Here is an 18644-nt window from a genome sequence, read left to right on the forward strand (position 1 = left end):
TCCTGGGGATTGACAAACTTTAACCCCAGGCTTCAAACCGGTTTTAAAAATGACAGGGCCACAATCTGACAGGAGCGAGTTACCCAGAGGCCCCTAAAACACAGGGTCCCTCAGAGGAGATTAAACCTTGGGGTAAATAAACACACAACTCACGTGGGCCCCCACGGGGTGCAGCCTGTCGACCAGGCCTCAGGCCTCAGGCCCGTGCTCCCCCTCTGGAGGTTGTTCTTTCCTGGCTTCGAACATTTTGGATCTTCACGTTGCAGCTTTCCAAACAAATGTTCTTCAGGATAAAAGAGGGAAAAGATTAGTTGAAAGGGAGAGCAAGAGCATTTTGGAGGCAAGTTACACAGCAAGATCCCAAGTTTAAAAGCACCTCTGCCCAGCTCCAATGTATTAATATATGTAACACAGTCAGCAGTTAGGAGGGAACATGGTGTGGGAGCAGATCTTCGCAGGGATTGGAGGGGGATAGTGAGGGAAAGGCATCAGATTCTTACACTCTGCAGTGACCTGGGATCAAATGCCTTTTACTGAAAACAGTTCCCAACTTGTATGTGCCTGTAGCTCCCTCCAGTCTGAAACCCTCATTACCCTATATCCTGTCTCCTCTCTCTGAGCCAATGGTGTATTCATTCTGTTACTGACCCTTCAGTCCCACTGAGATCATTTTTTCTCACCTTCTCTCATCCACGTGAAGGAATTGGACCCTGACAATTCCATTTACACTGTCTCCCATCAATCTTCATAGGATCCATATCACAGAGGTTAGACAGTGTTCCCAGCAAACACTCCCAGGGCAGAGGGAGCACAGGGTTCCAGACAACGTAAAGCTCCCATTAAACTGTCTCCATTTAAATCCCCAGGGCAGGTAGAGAATGGAGTCAGATACAGAGTAAATCTCCCTCTACACTGCAGCTTTTCAAATTCCCAGGCGTTAGGTACTGATTAAATCTCCCACTTCCCCCATCCTGTTCACATCAAACTCAATCAGGAGAGCTCCATCACTGGGTTAGATACAGAGGATGTGTCTGTTTGGATTTCAGCCCCAATCCAGTTGGTGATGATCACGGCCTTGTTAAGTGTGTTTGGGAATGAGGAGGGATCTGCTAGCAGGGTGATGGTGGGATAGTGGGGAGCATAGCTGCCTTCCAAGCAGTTGACCCGGGTCCGATTCCCAGCCATCGCAGTGTTGTGGTTTGTAAACAGCCTTTTAAAGGTAATGCACTGGGATAAATCGAGGAAATAAATCTTTCATTCTGTGGTAAAACGGATCCGTCAGATTGCTCCTTGCTTTTCCTGGCGATGGTTCCTGTGAATTGAAGTGTGGAACCGGGCAGCATTGCTCTGCATCTCGGAAGCTTTCCCCTCTGCTGCTTCCCATTTCTTATTGAAATATTGATTGCTGCACAAGGATGGGTTTGTTTTGTTCGAAAAGTGAGAGACTGCTCCCGTCAGGAACCTGAAATAATTACAGAAGCCGCTGGAAAAACTGAACAGTTCCAACAGCTTCTGTAGTGGTGGGGAGGGAGGATTAATGGGTCAAATCTCCACAAGGATAAAATAAACTCCAGCCTCAAAACAATCAGAAATCCTGACTCTGCAAACATTCTTGTAAATCTTTTCTGAATCTTTACAAGTTTCACACCATTCTCCCGATAGCAGAAAGACCAGAATTGTGTGGTTTATGGAATGTTACGATATCCGAACAGTTGCTGTTTATAGTTAAATAATGTTCATTTAATTCAGGTTTCCAATCGAGTTTGGTTTGTCCAATCTTTCTTCCTTATGTTTGTGTTACGGCAGAGGAGTTTGGTCTGGTTCATAACATCCTCAATGTCATCAATTCATGTCCCTCCAGCCCTGAGCAATGATGTTTACAGATTAATGGAGGATACACAGACACATTAATCGGTATTATCTTGGACAGAAGTCATTTGGGAATGATATTCCTCAGACCATCAACTCTCAGCTCGGTCAAGGATAAAGGCCAGGAATCCGGCACAACTGGGAAACAGCCCATTTCCCGGGAGACTGAGAGGTCACTAACAGAGTGGGAGCTGGAGAGTCAGGAACAGAACAACAGGGACAGTCCGCTCTGTTCACTGACCCTTCACCCCTCAGTGAATCCAGTGCCAGGAATGACTGCTATTAGTCAGACTGACAGAATGTGATCAGGTACACACACTGTCCTTCCACATCATCAATATCGCCCAGCTCCCACCCTGTCTCAGCTCATCTGCCCCTCTGCCATCTTCAATATTTTAATCGGGGCAGCATTAAGTGCCGTGCTTTGAGCTGAGCTGTCTTATCTTCTGTACTGTCTCTCTAAATGGCTCCAATTCCCCCCGATCCCTCTCCGGTTTAAGATGCTCCTTGACATCCGCCCCAATGAATGAGGTAGACCGTCACCTGACCCCCCCAGTGAAGAGCAAACTGACCCCACTCTGTCAATGTAACACACGCAGGGAAGTGCAGACTGACCCCACTCTGTCAATGTAACACACCCAGGGAAGAGCAGACTGACCCCATTCTGTCAATGTAACACACCCCGGGAAGTGCAGACTAACCCCACTCTGTCAATGTAACACACCAAGGGAAGAGCAGAATGACCCCACTCCTTCAATGTAACACACCCAGGGAAGTGCAGACTGACCCCACTCTGTCAATGTAATACACCCTGGGAAGAGCAGACTGAACCAAATCTGTCAATGTAACACACCCTGGGAAGAGCAGACTGACCCCAACTCTGTCAATGTAACACACCCAGGGAAGAGCAGACTGACCCCACTCTGTCAATGTCACACACCTAGGGAAGAGCAGACTGACCCCACTCGGTCAATGTAATACACCCTGGGAAGAGCAGACTGAACCAAATCTGTCAATGTAACACTTCCTGGGAAGAGCAGACTGACCCCCACTCTGTCAATGTAACACACCCAGGCAAGTGCAGACTGACCTCACTCTGTCAATGTAACACACCAAGGGAAGAGCAGACTTTCCCCAACCTGTCACTGTCACACACCCAGGGAAAAGCAGACTGACCCCACTCTGTCAATGTAACACACCCAGGGAAGAGCAGACGGACCCCACTCTGTCAATTTAAACCACCCAGGGAAGAGCAGATTGACCCCACTCAGTCAATGTAACACACCCAGGGAAGAGCAGACTGACCCCATACTGTCAATGTAACGCACCCAGGGAAGAGCAGACTGACCCCACTCTGTCAATGTAACACACTCAGGGAAGAGCAGATGACCCAATTCTGTCAATGTAATCCACCCAGGGAAGAGCAGACTGACCCCACTCTGTCAATGTAACACACCCAGGGAAGAGCAGATGACCCTTCTCTGTCAATGTAATCCACCCAGGGAAGAGCAGACTGACCCCAATCTGTCAATGTAACACACCCTGGGAGAGCAGACTGACCCCACTCTGTGAATGTAACACACCCAGGGAAGAGCAGACTGACCCCACTCTGTCAATGTAACCCACCCAGTGAAGAGCAGACTGACCTCCCTCTGTCAATGTAACACACCCAGGGAAGTGCACACTGACCCCACTCTGTTAATGTAACACATCCAGGGAATAGCAGACTGACCCCACTCGGTCAATGTAACCCACCCAGGGAAGAACAGACTGACCCCACTCTGTCAGTGTAACACACCCAGTGAAGAGCAGACTGACCCCATACTGTCAATGTAACACACCCAGGGAAGATCAGACTGACACCAACCTGTCAATGTAACCCACCCAGGGAAGAGCAGACTGACCCCACTCTGTCAATGTAACACACCCAGGGAAGCGCAGACTGACACCAATCTGTCAATGTGACACACCCAGGGAAGAGTAGACTGACCTCACTCTGTCAATGTAACACACCCACGCAAGAGCAGACCTACTCCATACTGTCAATGTGACACACCCAGGGAAGAGCAGACTGACCCCACTCTGTCCATGTAACACGCCCAGGGAAGAGCAGACTGATCCCTCTCTGTCAATGTAACACACCCAGGGAAGAGCAGACTGACCCCACTCTGTCAATGTAACCCACCCAGAGAAGAGCAGACTGACCTCACTCTGCAAAATTACTCACACAGTCAACTGCAGACTTACCCGTCTCTGTCAATGTAACCCACCCAGGGAAGAGCAGACTGACCCCACTCTGTCAATGTGACACGCGCTGGGAAGAGCAGACTGACCGCACTCTGTTATTGTAACACACCCAGGGAATTGCTCACTGACCACACTCTGTCAATCTAACACACCCAGGTAATAGCAGACTGACCCGATTCTGTCAATGTAACCCACCCAGGGAAGAGCAGACTGACCCCACTCTGTCAATGTAACACACCCAGGGAAGAAGAGACTGACCCCACTCTGTCAATGTAACACACCCAGGGAAGAGCAGACTGACCCAACTCTGTCAATGTAACACACCCAGGGAAGAGCAGGCTGACCCCATACTGTCAATGTAACCCACCCAGGGAAGATCAGACTGACACCAACCTGTCAATGTAACACACCCAGGAAAGAGCAGACTGACCCCACTCTGTAAATGTAACACACCCAGGGAAGATCAGACTGACACCAACCGGTCAATGTAACACGCCCAGGGAAGAGCAGACTGACCTCACTCTGTCAATGTAACCCACCCAGAGAAGAGCAGACTGACCTCACTCTGCAAAATTACTCACACAGTCAACTGCAGACTTACCCCTCTCTGTCAATGTAACCCACCCAGGGAAGAGCAGACTGACTCCACTCTGTCATTGTGACACGCCCTGGGAAGAGCACACTGACCACACTCTGTCAATGTAACACACCCAGGGAAGAGCAGACTGACCCCACTCTGTCAATGTAACACACCCAGGGAAGAAGAGACTGACCCCACTCTGTCAATCTAACACACCCAGGGAAGAGCAGACTGACACCACTCTGTCAATGTAACCCACCCAGGGAAGAGCAGACTGACCCCACTCTGTCAATGTAACCCACCCAGGGAAGAGCAGACTGACCCCATTCTGTCAATGTAACACACCCAGAGAAGAGCAGACTGACCCCACTCTGTCAATGTAACCCACCCAGGGAAGAGCAGACTGACCCCACTCTGTCAATGTAACACACCCTGGGAAGAGCAGACTGACCTCACTCTGTCCATGTAACCCACCCAGGCAAGTGCAGACTGACCCCACTCTGTCAATGTAACACAGCCAGGGAAGAGCAGACTGACCCCACTCTGTCAATGTAACACAGCCAGGAAATAGCAGACGGAATCCACTCTGTCAATGTAACACACCCAGGGAAGAGCAGACTGACGCCACTCTGTCAATGTATCACACCCAGGGAAGAGCAGACGGACACCACTCTGTCAATGAAACACACCCACGTAAGAGGAGACAGACGCCTTCTCTGTCAATGTAACACAACATGGGAAGACCAGATTGACCCCACTCTGTCAATGCAAAACACCCAGGGAAGATCAGACTGACACCACTCTGTCAATGTAACACACCCAGGGAAGAGGAGACAGACCCCTTCTCTGTCAATGTAACACAACAAGGGAAGACCAGATTGAAGCCCACTCTGTAAATGTAACACACCCAGGGAAGTGCAGACTGACCCCACTCTGTCAATATAACTCGCACAGTCAAGCGCAGACTGTCTCCAATCTGTGAATGTAACTCACCCAGGGAAGAGCAGACTGACCCCACTCTGTCAATATAACACACCAGGGAAGAGCAGATTGTCCCCACTCTGTCAATGGATCCCACGCAGGGAAGATCAGACTGACCCCACTCTGTCAATGTAACTCACACACACTCTGGGACTCTCAGGGATGCCCTCTCTCCCACACACTCTGGGATCCCCTCTCTCTCACGCACTCTAGGATTCCCTCTCTCACAGACACACACTCTGGGAAGATCTGGGATTCCTTCTCTCACTCACACTCTGGGATTCCCTCTCTCACACACTCTCTGGGAATCCCTCTCTCACAAACACTCTGGGATTCCCTCTCTCACAAACACTCTGGGAAACTTACAAACACACTCTGGGATTCCCTCCCTCAAACACATTCTGGGATTCTCTCACACTCACTCTGGGTTTCCCTCTCTCACAAACACTCTGGGAATCTCACACACAAACACACTCCTGGATTCTGTGGGATGCCCTTTCTCCCACACACCCTGGGACTACCTCTCACACAAACACTCTGGGATGCCCTCTCTCACGCACTCTCCGGGATGGCCTCTCTCACATACTCTCTGGCATTCCCTCTCTCTCACACACTCTGGGATTCCCTCACTCAAACGCACTCTGGGATTCCCTCTCTCACACACTCTCTGGGGCTCTCTGGGATTCCCTCTCACAAACACACTCTGGGTTTCCCTCTCTCACACACATTCTGGGATTCTCTCACACACAAACACACTCCTGGATTCTGTGGGATGCCCTCTCTACCACACACCCTGGGACTACCTCTCTCACACACTCTCTGGGATTCCTTCTATCCCACACACTCGGGGATTCCCTCCCTCACACACACTCTGGGGCTCTCTGGCTTTCCCTCCCTCACACACACTCTGGGGGTCTCTGGGATTCCCTCTCACACACACACTCTGGGCCTCTCTGGGATTCCCTCTCACACACACACTCTGGGGCTCTCTGGGATTCGTTCCCACACACACACTCGGGATTCCCTCTCTCACACACACTCTGGGGTGCCCTCCCTCACACACACTCTGGGGTGCCCTCCCTCACACACACTCTGGGGTGCCCTCCCTCACACACACTCTGGGGCTCTCTGGGATTCCCTCCCTCACACACACTCTGGGGCTCTCTGGGATTCCCTCTCACACACACACTCTGGGATTCCCTCCCTCCTACACACTCGGGGATTCCCTCTCTCACACACACCCTTGGACGCCCTCTCTCACACACACTCTGGGATTCCCTCACACACACTCTGGGACTGTCTGGGATTCCCTCTCTCACGCACACTCTGGGATTCCCTGCACACACACTCTGGGACTGTCTGGGATTCCCTCTCTCACACACACTCTGGGATTGGCTCTCTCACACACACTCTGGGTCTCTCACAAACACTCTGGGACACTCACAGACACACTCTGGGACACTGATTCTCTTACACACACTGGAATTCTCTCGCACACTCTGGCACACTCAGGGAATCTCTCTTACATTTGGGATTCCCTTACAAACCATAGGTTTCTGGGACTCTCTCACTTACTTTGGGACTCTCTCTTACTCACTGTGGGATTTCCTTACATGCTCTGCAATTCTCTCTCACACTCTAGGACTCTCTCACACACTCTAGGAATCCCTAACACAATCGGGGACACACTGAGATTCCCTTACACAATCTGGGATTGCCTCTCTCACACACACTCTGGGATTCCCTCTCTCACACACACACTCTGGGATTCCCTCTCTCACACACAATCTCGGATTCTCTCTTACAAACACACTGGGAAACTCACACACACACTCTGGGATTCTAACTTTCTCTCTCACTTTGGGATTCCCACTCTCACACACACTCAGGGACTCTGAGATTCCCTTCAGCTCACACACTCTCTGGGATGCCCTCTCTCAAACACATTCTGGGATTCTCTCTCTCACACACACTCTGGGATACTCTCTCTCACCATCACTCTGGGATTCTCTCTCTCACCATCACTCTGGGACTCTCTGGGATCCCCTCTCTCTCTCACACTCTGGGACTCTCTCACACACAATCTGGGACACTCACAGACACACTCTGGGACACTGTGATTCTCTTACACACACTGGAATTCTCTCGCATACTCTGGCACACTCAGGGAATCTCTCTTACATTTGGGATTCCCTTACACACCATAGGCTTCTGGGACTCTCTCACTTACTCTGGGACTCTCTCTTACTCACTGTGGGATTTTCTTACACGCTCTGAGGTTCTCTTACACACTCTGGGATTCCCGCTCTCACACACACTGGGATTTCCACTCTGACACACACTCTGGGATTCCCTCACGCACACACATTCTGGGATGCCCTCTCACACACACACTCTGGGATGCCCTCTCTCACAAACACACTGGGAAACTCACACACACACTCTGGGATTCTAACTTTCTCTCACACTTTGGGATTCACACTCTCACACACACTCAGGGACTCTCTGAGATTCCCTTCAGCTCACACACACTCTGGGATCCCCTCTCTCAAACACACTCTGGGGAACCCACACACACACACTCTGGGATTCTCTCTCACACACACACTGGAATTCCCTCTCTCACATTCTGGGACTCTCTGGGATTCCCTTACACAATCTGGGACGCTAGGACCCTCGCCCAAACACCATGGGTTCCTCTCACACACTCTGGGAATTCCCTCAAACACTCTGGGATTTCCACTCTTACCCACACTCTGGGACTCTCTGGGATTCCCTCTCTCTCACACACTCTGGGATTTGCCCTCTCTCACACGCTCTGGGATTCACTATCACACACGCACTCTGGGATTCCCTCTGAAACTCTGGGACTCTCTGGGATTCTCTCTCTCTCACACACTCTGGGATTCCCCCTCTCTCACACACACTCTGGGACTCTCTGGGATTCCCTCTCTCTCCCACACTCTGGAATAATCTCACGCACATTCGGGGATTCCCTCTCTCACGCACACTCGGGGATTCCCTCTCTCAAACACACTCTGGGATTCCCTCTCTCACACACACTCTGGGATTCCCTCTCTCACACACACTCTGGGATTCCCTCTCTCACACACACTCTGGGATTTGCTATCTCACACACACTCTGGGATTCCCTCTCTCGCACACACTCTGGGATTCCCTCTCTGACACACTGGGACTCTCTGGGATTACCTCTCTCTCTCACCCTCTGGGACTCTCTCACGCACAATCTGGGACACTCACAGACACACTCTGGGACACTGTGATTCTCTTACACACACTGGAATTCTCTCGCATACTCTGGCACACTCAGGGAATCTCTCTTACATTTGGGATTCCCTTACACACCATAGGCTTCTGGGACTCTCTCACTTACTCTGGGACTCTCTCTTACTCACTGTGGGATTTTCTTACACGCTCTGAGGTTCTCTTACACACTCTGGGATTCCCGCTCTCACACACACTGGGATTTCCACTCTCACACACATTCTGGGATGCCCTCTCTCACAAACACACTGGGAAACTCACACACACACTCTGGGATTCTAACTTTCTCTCACACTTTGGGATTCCCACTCTCACACACAATCAGGGACTCTCTTAAATTCCCTTCAGCTCACACACACTCTGAGATCCCCTCTCTCAAACACACTCTGGGAAACCCTCACACACACTCTGGGATTCTTTCACAAACACACACACACACACACACACTGGAATTCCCTCTCTCATATTCTGGGACTCTCTGGGATTCCCTTACACAATCTGGGACGCTAGGACCCTCGCCCAAACACCCTGGGTTTCTCTCACACACTCTGGGAATTCCCTCACTCAAACGCACTCTGGGATTCCCTCTCTCACAAGCACTCTGGGGCTCTCTGGGATTCCCTCTCACAAACACACTCTGGGATTCTCTCACACACACACATTCTGGGATTCTCTCACACTCACTCTGGGTTCCCCTCTCTCACACACACTCTGGGAATTTCTCACACACAAACACACTCCTGAATTCTGTGGGATGCCCTCTCTCCCACACACCCTGGGACGACCTCTCTCACACACTCTCTGGGATTCCATCTCTCACGCACAATCTGGGATTCCCTCTATCACGCACAATCTGGGATTCACTCTCTCACACACTCTCTGGGATACTCTCTCGCACCATCACTCTGGGATTCTCTCTCTCACGCACACTCTGGGATTCTCTCTCTCACGCACACTCTGGGATACTCTCTCTCACCATCACTCTGGGACTCTCTCTCTCACCATCACTCTGGGACTCTCTGGGATCCCCGCTCTCTCTCACACTCTGGGACTCTCTCACACACAATCTGGGACACTCACAAACACACTCTGGGACACTGTGATTCTCTTACACACACTGGAATTCTCTCGTATACTCTGGCATACTCAGGGAATCTCTCTTACATTTGGGATTCCCTTACACACCATAGGCTTCTGGGACTCTCTCACTTACTCTGGGACTCTCTCTTACTCACTGTGGGATTTCCTTACACGCTCTGAGGTTCTCTTACACACTCTGGGCTTCCCGCTCTCACACATACTGGGATTTCCACTCTGACACACACTCTGGGATTCCCTCACTCACACACATTCTGGGATGCCCTCTCACACACACTCTCTGGGATGCCCTCTCTCACAAACACACTGGGAAACTCACACACACACTCTGGGATTCTAACACCACACACACACACACTGGAATTCCCTCTGTCACATTCTGGGACTCTCTGGGATTCCCTTACACAATCTGGGACGCTAGGACCCTCGCCCAAACACCATGGGTTTCTCTCACACTCTCTGGGAATTCCCTCAAACACTCTGGGATTTCCACTCTTACCCACACTCTGGGACTCTCTGGGATTCCCTCTCTCTCACACACTCTGGGATTTGCCCTCTCTCACATGCTCTGGGATTCACTATCACACAAGCACTCTGGGATTCCCTCTGAAACTCTGGGACTCTCTGGGATTCTCTCTCTCTCACACACTCTGGGATTCCCCCTCTCTCACACACACTCTGGGATTCTCTGGGATTCCCTCTCTCTCCCACACTCTGGAATAATCTCACGCACATTCGGGGATTCCCTCTCGCACGCACACTCGGGGATTCCCTCTCTCAAACACACTCTGGGATTCCCTCTCTCACACACACTCTGGGATTCCCTCTCTCACACACACTCTGGGATTCCCTCTCTCGCACGCTCTGGGATTCACTATCACACACACACTCTGGGATTCCCTCTCTGACACACTGGGACTCTCTGGGATTACCTCTCTCTCTCACCCTCTGGGACTCTCTCACACACAACCTGGGACACTCACAGACACACTCTGGGACATTGTGATTCTCTTACACACACTGGAATTCTCTCGCATACTCTGGCACACTCAGGGAATCTCTCTTACATTTGGGATTCCCTTACACACCATAGGCTTCTGGGACTCTCTCACTTACTCTGGGACTCTCTCTTACTCACTGTGGGATTTTCTTACACGCTCTGAGGTTCTCTTACACACTCTGGGATTTCCACTCTGACACACACTCTGGGTTTCCCTCTCTCACACACATTCTGGGATGCCCTCTCTCACAAACACACTGGGAAACTCACACACACACTCTGGGATTCTAACTTTCTCTCACACTTTGGGATTCCCACTCTCACACACAATCAGGGACTCTCTGAAATTCCCTTCAGCTCACACACTCTCTGAGATCCCCTCTCTCAAACACACTCTGGAAAACCCTCACACACACTCCGGGATTCTCTCACAAACACACACACACACACACACACACACACACACACACTGGAATTCCCTCTCTCATATTCTGGGACTCTCTGGGATTCCCTTACACAATCTGGGACGCTAGGACCTTCGCCCAAACACCCTGGGTTTCTCTCACACACTCTGGGAATTCCCTCAAACACTCTGGGATTTCCACTCTTACCCACACTCTGGGACTCTCTGGGATTCCCTCTCTCTCACACACTCTGGGATTTGCCCTCTCTCACACGCACTCTGGGATTCCCTCTCTCTCACACTCTCTCTCTGGGATTCCCTCTCTCACACACTCTCTCTGGGATTCCCTCTCTCACACACACTCTCTGGGATTCCCTCTCTCACACACACTCTCTGGGATCCCTCTCTCACACACACTCTCTGGGATTCCCACTCTCAACACTCACTCTGGCATTCCGTCTCACATACACACTCTGTGAAACTCGCACACACTCCTTGGGATTGTCTCCTTCATACTCTGGGATTCCCTCTCTCATACACACTCTGGGATTCCGACTCTCACACACAGTCTTGGATTCGCTCACGCACACACTCTGGGATTCCAGCTCTCTCACACACACTGGGATTCCCTCTCTCTCACACACTTTGGGATTCTCTCACACACACACTCAGGGATTCCCTCTCTCACACACACGCTGGGATTCTCTCAAACACGATCTGGGTCTCTCTGGGATTCCCTCTGTCACACACACTCGGGAAAATGTCACAGACGCTCTGGGATTCTCTCATACACACTCTGGAACTCTCTGGGATTCCCTCTCTCACACACACTTTGGGATTCCGTCTCTCTCACATACTATGGGAATCCCTATCTCACACACTTTGGGATTCTCTCACACACACACTCGGGGATTCCCTCTCTCACGCACACTCGGGGATTCCCTCTCTCACGCACACTCGGGGATTCCCTCTCTCAAACACACTCTGGGATGCCCTCTCTCACACACACTCTGGCATTCCCTCTCTCTCACACACTCTGGGTTTCCCTCACTCAAACGCACTCTGGGGCTCTCTGGGATTCCCTCTCACAAACACACTCTGGGTTTCCCTCTCTCACACACACTCTGGGAATTTCTCACACACAAACACACTCCTGAATTCTGTGGGATGCCCTCTCTCCCACACACCCTGGGACTACCTCTCTCACACACTCTCTGGGATTCCCTCTCTCACGCACACTCTGGGATTCCCTCTATCACGCACAATCTGGGTTTCCCTCTCTCACACACACTCTGGGAATTTCTCACACACAAACACACTCCTGAATTCTGTGGGATGCCCTCTCTCCCACACACCCTGGGACTACCTCTCTCTCACACACTCTGGGATTCCCTCTCTCACACACACTCTGGGATTCCCTCTCTCACACACACTCTGGCATTCACTATCACACACACACTCTGGGATTCACTGTCACACACACACTCTGGGATTCACTATCACACACACACTCTGGGATTCACTATCACACACACACTCTGGGATTCACTATCACACACACACTCTGGGATTTGCCATCTCTCACACACTCTGGGATTCCCTCTCTCACACACTCTGGGATTCACTATCACACACACACTCTGGGATTCCCTCTCTGACACACTGGGACTCTCTGGGATTCTCTCTCTCTCACACACTCTGGGATTCCCCGTCTCTCACAGACACTCTGGGACTCTCAGGAATTCCCTCTCTCTCCCACACTCTGGAATTATCTCACGCACATTCAGGGATTCCCCCTCTCACGTACACTCGGGGATTCCCTCTCTCACGCACACTCGGGGATTCCCTCTCTCAAACACACTCTGGGATTCCCTCTCTCAAACACACTCTGGCATTCCCTCTCTCACACACACTCACTCTGGCATTCCCTCTCACATACACACTCTGGGAAACTCGCGCACACGCCTTGGGATTCTCTCATTCATACTCTGGGATTCCCTTTATCATATACACTCTGGGTTTCCGACTCTCACACACAGTCTGGGATTCGCTCACACACACACTCTGGGAAGCACTGGGATTACCTCTCACACACAATCTGCGTTTTCTGTTCTCTCACACACTCTGGGATTCCCTTTCTCACACACATTCTGGGATTCCGTCTCTCTCACACACTCAGGGATTCCCTCTCTCACACACACTCTGGGAAACTCGCACACACACTGGAATTCCCACTCTCTCACACAATCTGGAACTCTCCCGGATTCTCTCTCGCTCACACACACCCTTGGAGTCCCTCTATCACACATTCTCGGGGACTCTCTGGAATTCCCTCTCACATACACACTCTGGGAAACTCACACGCATACTTTGGGATTCTGTCATTCATACTCTGGGATTCCCTTTCAATCACACACACCCTCTGGGAATCCCTCTCTCACACACACCCTCTGGGAATCCCTCTCTCACACACACCCTCTGGGAATCCCTCTCTCACACACACTCTCTGGGATTCCCTCTCTCACACACACTCTCTGGGATTCCCTCTCTCACACACACTCTGGGACTCTCTGGGATTCCCTCTCACGCACACACACATTCTGGGATTCTCTCACACACACACATTCTGGGATTCTCTCACACTCACTCTGGGTTTCCCTCTCTCACAAGCACTCTGGGAATCTCACACAAAAACACTCGCCTGGATTCTGTGGGATGCCCTTACTCCCTCACACCCTGGGACTACCTCTCTCACAAACACTCTGGGATGCCCTCTCTCACACACTCTCTGGCATTCCCTCTCTCTCACACACTCTGGGATTCCCTCACTCAAACGCACTCTGGGATTCCCTCTCTCACACACACTCTGGGGCTCTCTGGGATTCCCTCTCACAAACACACTCTGGGATTCTCTCACACACACACATTCTGGGGTTCTCTCACACACACTCTAGGTTTCCCTCTCTTACACACACTCTGGGAATTTCTCACACACAAACACACTCCTGAATTCTGTGGGATGCCCTCTCTCCCACACAACCTGGGACTACCTCTCTCACACAATCTCTGGGATTCCATCTCTCACGCACAATCTGGGATTCCCTGTATCACGCACAATCTGGGATTCACTCTCTCACACACACTCTGGGATACTCTCTCGCACCATCACACTGGGATTCTCTCTCTCACGCACACTCTGGGATTCTCTCTCTCACACACACTCTGGGATTCTCTCTCTCACCATCACTCTGGGACTCTCTGGGATCCCCGCTCTCTCTCACACTCTGGGACTCTCTCACACACAATCTGGGACACTCACAGACACACTCTGGGACACTGTGATTCTCTTACACACACAGGAATTCTCTCGTATACTCTGGCATACTCAGGGAATCTCTCTTACATTTGGGATTCCCTTACACACCATAGGCTTCTGGGACTCTCTCACTTACTCTGGGACTCTCTCTTACTCACTGTGGGATTTCCTTACACGCTCTGAGGTTATATTACACACTCTGGGATTCCCGCTCTCACACACACTGGGATTTCCACTCTGACACACACTCTGGGATTCCCTCACTCACACACACTCTGGGATGCCCTCTCTCACAAACACACTGGGAAACTCACACACACACTCTGGGATTCTAACTTTCTCTCACACTTTGGGATTCCCACTCTCACACACACTCAGGGACTCTCTGAGATTCCCTTCAGCGCACACACACTCTGGGATCCCCTCTCTCAAACACACTCTGGGGAACCGACATACACACTCTGGGATTCTCTCTCTCTCACACACACACACAAACACACACACTGGAATTCCCTCTCTCACATTCTGGGACTCTCTGGGATTCCCTTACACAATCTGGGACGCTAGGACCCTCGCCCAAACACAATGGGTTTCTCTCACACACTCTGGGAATTCCCTCAAACACTCTGGGATTTCCACTCTTACCCACACTCTGCGACTCTCTGGGATTCTCTCTCTCTCACACACTCTGGGATTCCCCCTCTCTCACACACACTCTGGGATTCTCTGGGATTCCCTCTCTCTCCCACACTCTGGAATAATCTCACGCACATTCGGGGATTCCCCCTCTCACGCACACTCGGGGATTCCCTCTCTCACGCACACTCGGGGATTCCCTCTCTCAAACACACTCTGGGATTCCCTCTCTCAAACACACTCGGGGATTCCCTCTCTCACACACACTCGGGGATTCCCTCTCTCACACACACTCGGGGATTCCCTCTCTCGCTCGCTCTGGGATTCACTATCACACACACACTCTGGGATTCCCTCTCTGACACACTGGGACTCTCTGGGATTACCTCTCTCTCTCACCCTCTGGGACTCTCACACACAATCTGGGACACTCACAGACACACTCTGGGACACTGTGATTCTCTTACACACACTGGAATTCTCTCGCATACTCTGGCACACTCAGGGAATCTCTCTTACATTTGGGATTCCCTTACACACCATAGGCTTCTGGGACTCTCTCACTTACTCTGGGACTCTCTCTTACTCACTGTGGGATTTTCTTACACGCTCTGAGGTTCTCTTACACACTCTGGGATTCCCGCTCTCACACACACTGGGATTTCCACTCTGACACACACTCTGGGTTTCCCTCTCTCACACACATTCTGGGATGCCCTCTCTGACAAACACACTGGGAAACTCACACACACACTCTGGGATTCTAACTTTCTCTCACACTTTGGGATTCCCACTCTCACACACACTCAGGGACTCTCTGAAATTCCCTTCAGCTCACACACACTCTGAGATCCCCTCTCTCAAACACACTCTGGGAAACCCTCACACACACTCTGGGATTCTCTCACAAACACACACACACACACACACACACACACACACACACTGGAATTCCCTCTCTCATATTCTGGGACTCTCTGGGATTCCCTTACACAATCTGGGACGCTAGGACCCTCGCCCAAACACCCTGGGTTTCTCTCACACACTCTGGGAATTCCCTCAAACACTCTGGGATTTCCACTCTTACCCACACTCTGCGACTCTCTGGGATTCCCTCTCTCTCACACACTCTGGGATTGGCCCTCTCTCACACGCACTCTGGGATTCCCTCTGACACTCTGGGACTCTCTTGGATTCTCTCTCACAAACACACTCTGGTTTTCTCTCTCTCGCACACACACTCTGGTTTTCTCTCTCTCACACACACTCTGGGATTCCCTCTCTCACACACTCTCTGGGATTCCCTCTCTCACACACACTCTCTGGGATTCCCTCTCTCACACACACTCTCTGGGATTCCCTCTCTCACACACTCTCTGGGATCCCTACTCTCAACACTCACTCTGGCATTCCGTCTCACATACACACTCTGTGAAACTCGCACACACTCCTTGGGATTGTCTCCTTCATACTCTGGGATTCCCTCTCTCATACACACTCTGGGATTCCGACTCTCACACACAGTCTTGGATTCGCTCACGCACACACTCTGGGATTCCAGCTCTCTCACACACACTGGGATTCCCTCTCTCTCACACACTTTGGGATTCTCTCACACACACACTCAGGGATTCCCTCTCTCACACACACGCTGGGATTCTCTCAAACACGATCTGGGTCTCTCTGGGATTCCCTCTGTCACACACACTCGGGAAAATGTCACAGACGCTCTGGGATTCTCTCATACACACTCTGGGATTCCCTCTCTCACACACACTTTGGGATTCCGTCTCTCTCACATACTATGGGATTCCCTATCTCTCTTTGCATTCTCTCACACACACACTCAGGGATTCCCTCTCTCACACACACACTCTGGGAAACTCGCACACACACTGGATTTCCCACACTCTCACACAATCTGGGACTCTCTCGGATTCTCTCTCGCTCACACACACTCTTGGATTCCCTCTAGCACACACTCTCGGGGACTCTCTGGGATTCCCTCTCACATACACACTCTGGGAAACTCACACGCATACTTTGGGATCCTCTCATTCATACTCTGGGATTCCCTCTCTCACACACACTCTGGGATTCCTTCTATCCCACACACTCGGGGATTCCCTCCCTCACACACACTGGGGCTCTCTGGGATTCCCTCCCTCACACACACTCTGGGGCGCTCTGGGATTCCCTCTCACACACACACACACTCTGCGGCTCTCTGGGATTCCCTCCCTCACACACACTCTGGGGCTCTCTGGGATTCCCTCCCTCACACACACTCTGGGGTTCTCTGGAATTCCCTCTCACACACACACTCTGGGGCTCTCTGGGATTCCCTCCCTCACACACACTCTGGGGCTCTCTGGGATTCCCTCTCACACACACACTCTGGGGTGCCCTCCCTCACACACACTCTGGGGTGCCCTCCCTCACACACACTCTGGGGTGCCCTCCCTCACACACACTCTGGGGCTCTCTGGGATTCCCTCCCTCACACACACTCGGGGATTCCCTCTCTCACACACACGCTTGGACTCCCTCACTCACAAACGCTCTGTGAAACTCGCATACACACTCTGGGATTCCGACACTCACAGAGTCTGGTACTCCCTCTCTCACACACACTCTGGGACCCCCTCTCTCACACACACTCTTGGATTCCCTACACACACACTCTGGGACTGTCTGGGATTCCCTCTCTCACACACACTCTGGGACTGTCTGGGATTTCCTCTCTCACGCACACTCTGGGATTGGCTCTCTCACACACACTCTGGGACTCTCTCACACACACACTGGGACTCTCACAGACACACTCTGGGACACTGTGCTTCTCTTACACACACTGGAATTCTCTCGCACACTCTGGCACACTCAGGGAATCTCTCTTACATTTGGGATTCCCTTACACACCATAGGCTTCTGGGACTCTCTCACTTACTTTGGGACTCTCTCTTACTCACTGTGGGATTCCCTTATATGCTCTACAATTCTCTCTCACACACTCTAGGAATCCCTAACAAACTCGGGGACACACTGAGATTCCCTTACACACTCTGGGATTCCCGCTCTCACACACACTCTGGGATACCCTCTCTCACACACACTCTGGGATTCCCTCTCTCACACACACTCTGGGATTCTCTCACACACAATCTCGGATTCTCTCTCACATACACACTGGGAAACTCACACACACACTCTGGGATTCTAACTTTCT

General features: G+C 51.3%; 1 long non-coding RNA gene across 1 annotated transcript in view; it reads right to left on the bottom strand.

Annotated features, from left to right (window-relative positions):
• Positions 1–205: 205 nt before the first annotated feature.
• The window catches only part of LOC140453863 (uncharacterized), a 38678-nt gene continuing 20239 nt past the window's right edge, over positions 206–18644 (bottom strand). The window contains exon 3 of the long non-coding RNA XR_011952521.1: positions 206–283. This is a non-coding gene — a long non-coding RNA (uncharacterized lncRNA). The remainder of the gene's footprint in view (positions 284–18644) is intronic.

This window comes from Chiloscyllium punctatum, chromosome 28 (genome assembly GCF_047496795.1).
Source record: "Chiloscyllium punctatum isolate Juve2018m chromosome 28, sChiPun1.3, whole genome shotgun sequence".
Lineage (NCBI taxonomy): Eukaryota > Metazoa > Chordata > Chondrichthyes > Orectolobiformes > Hemiscylliidae > Chiloscyllium > Chiloscyllium punctatum.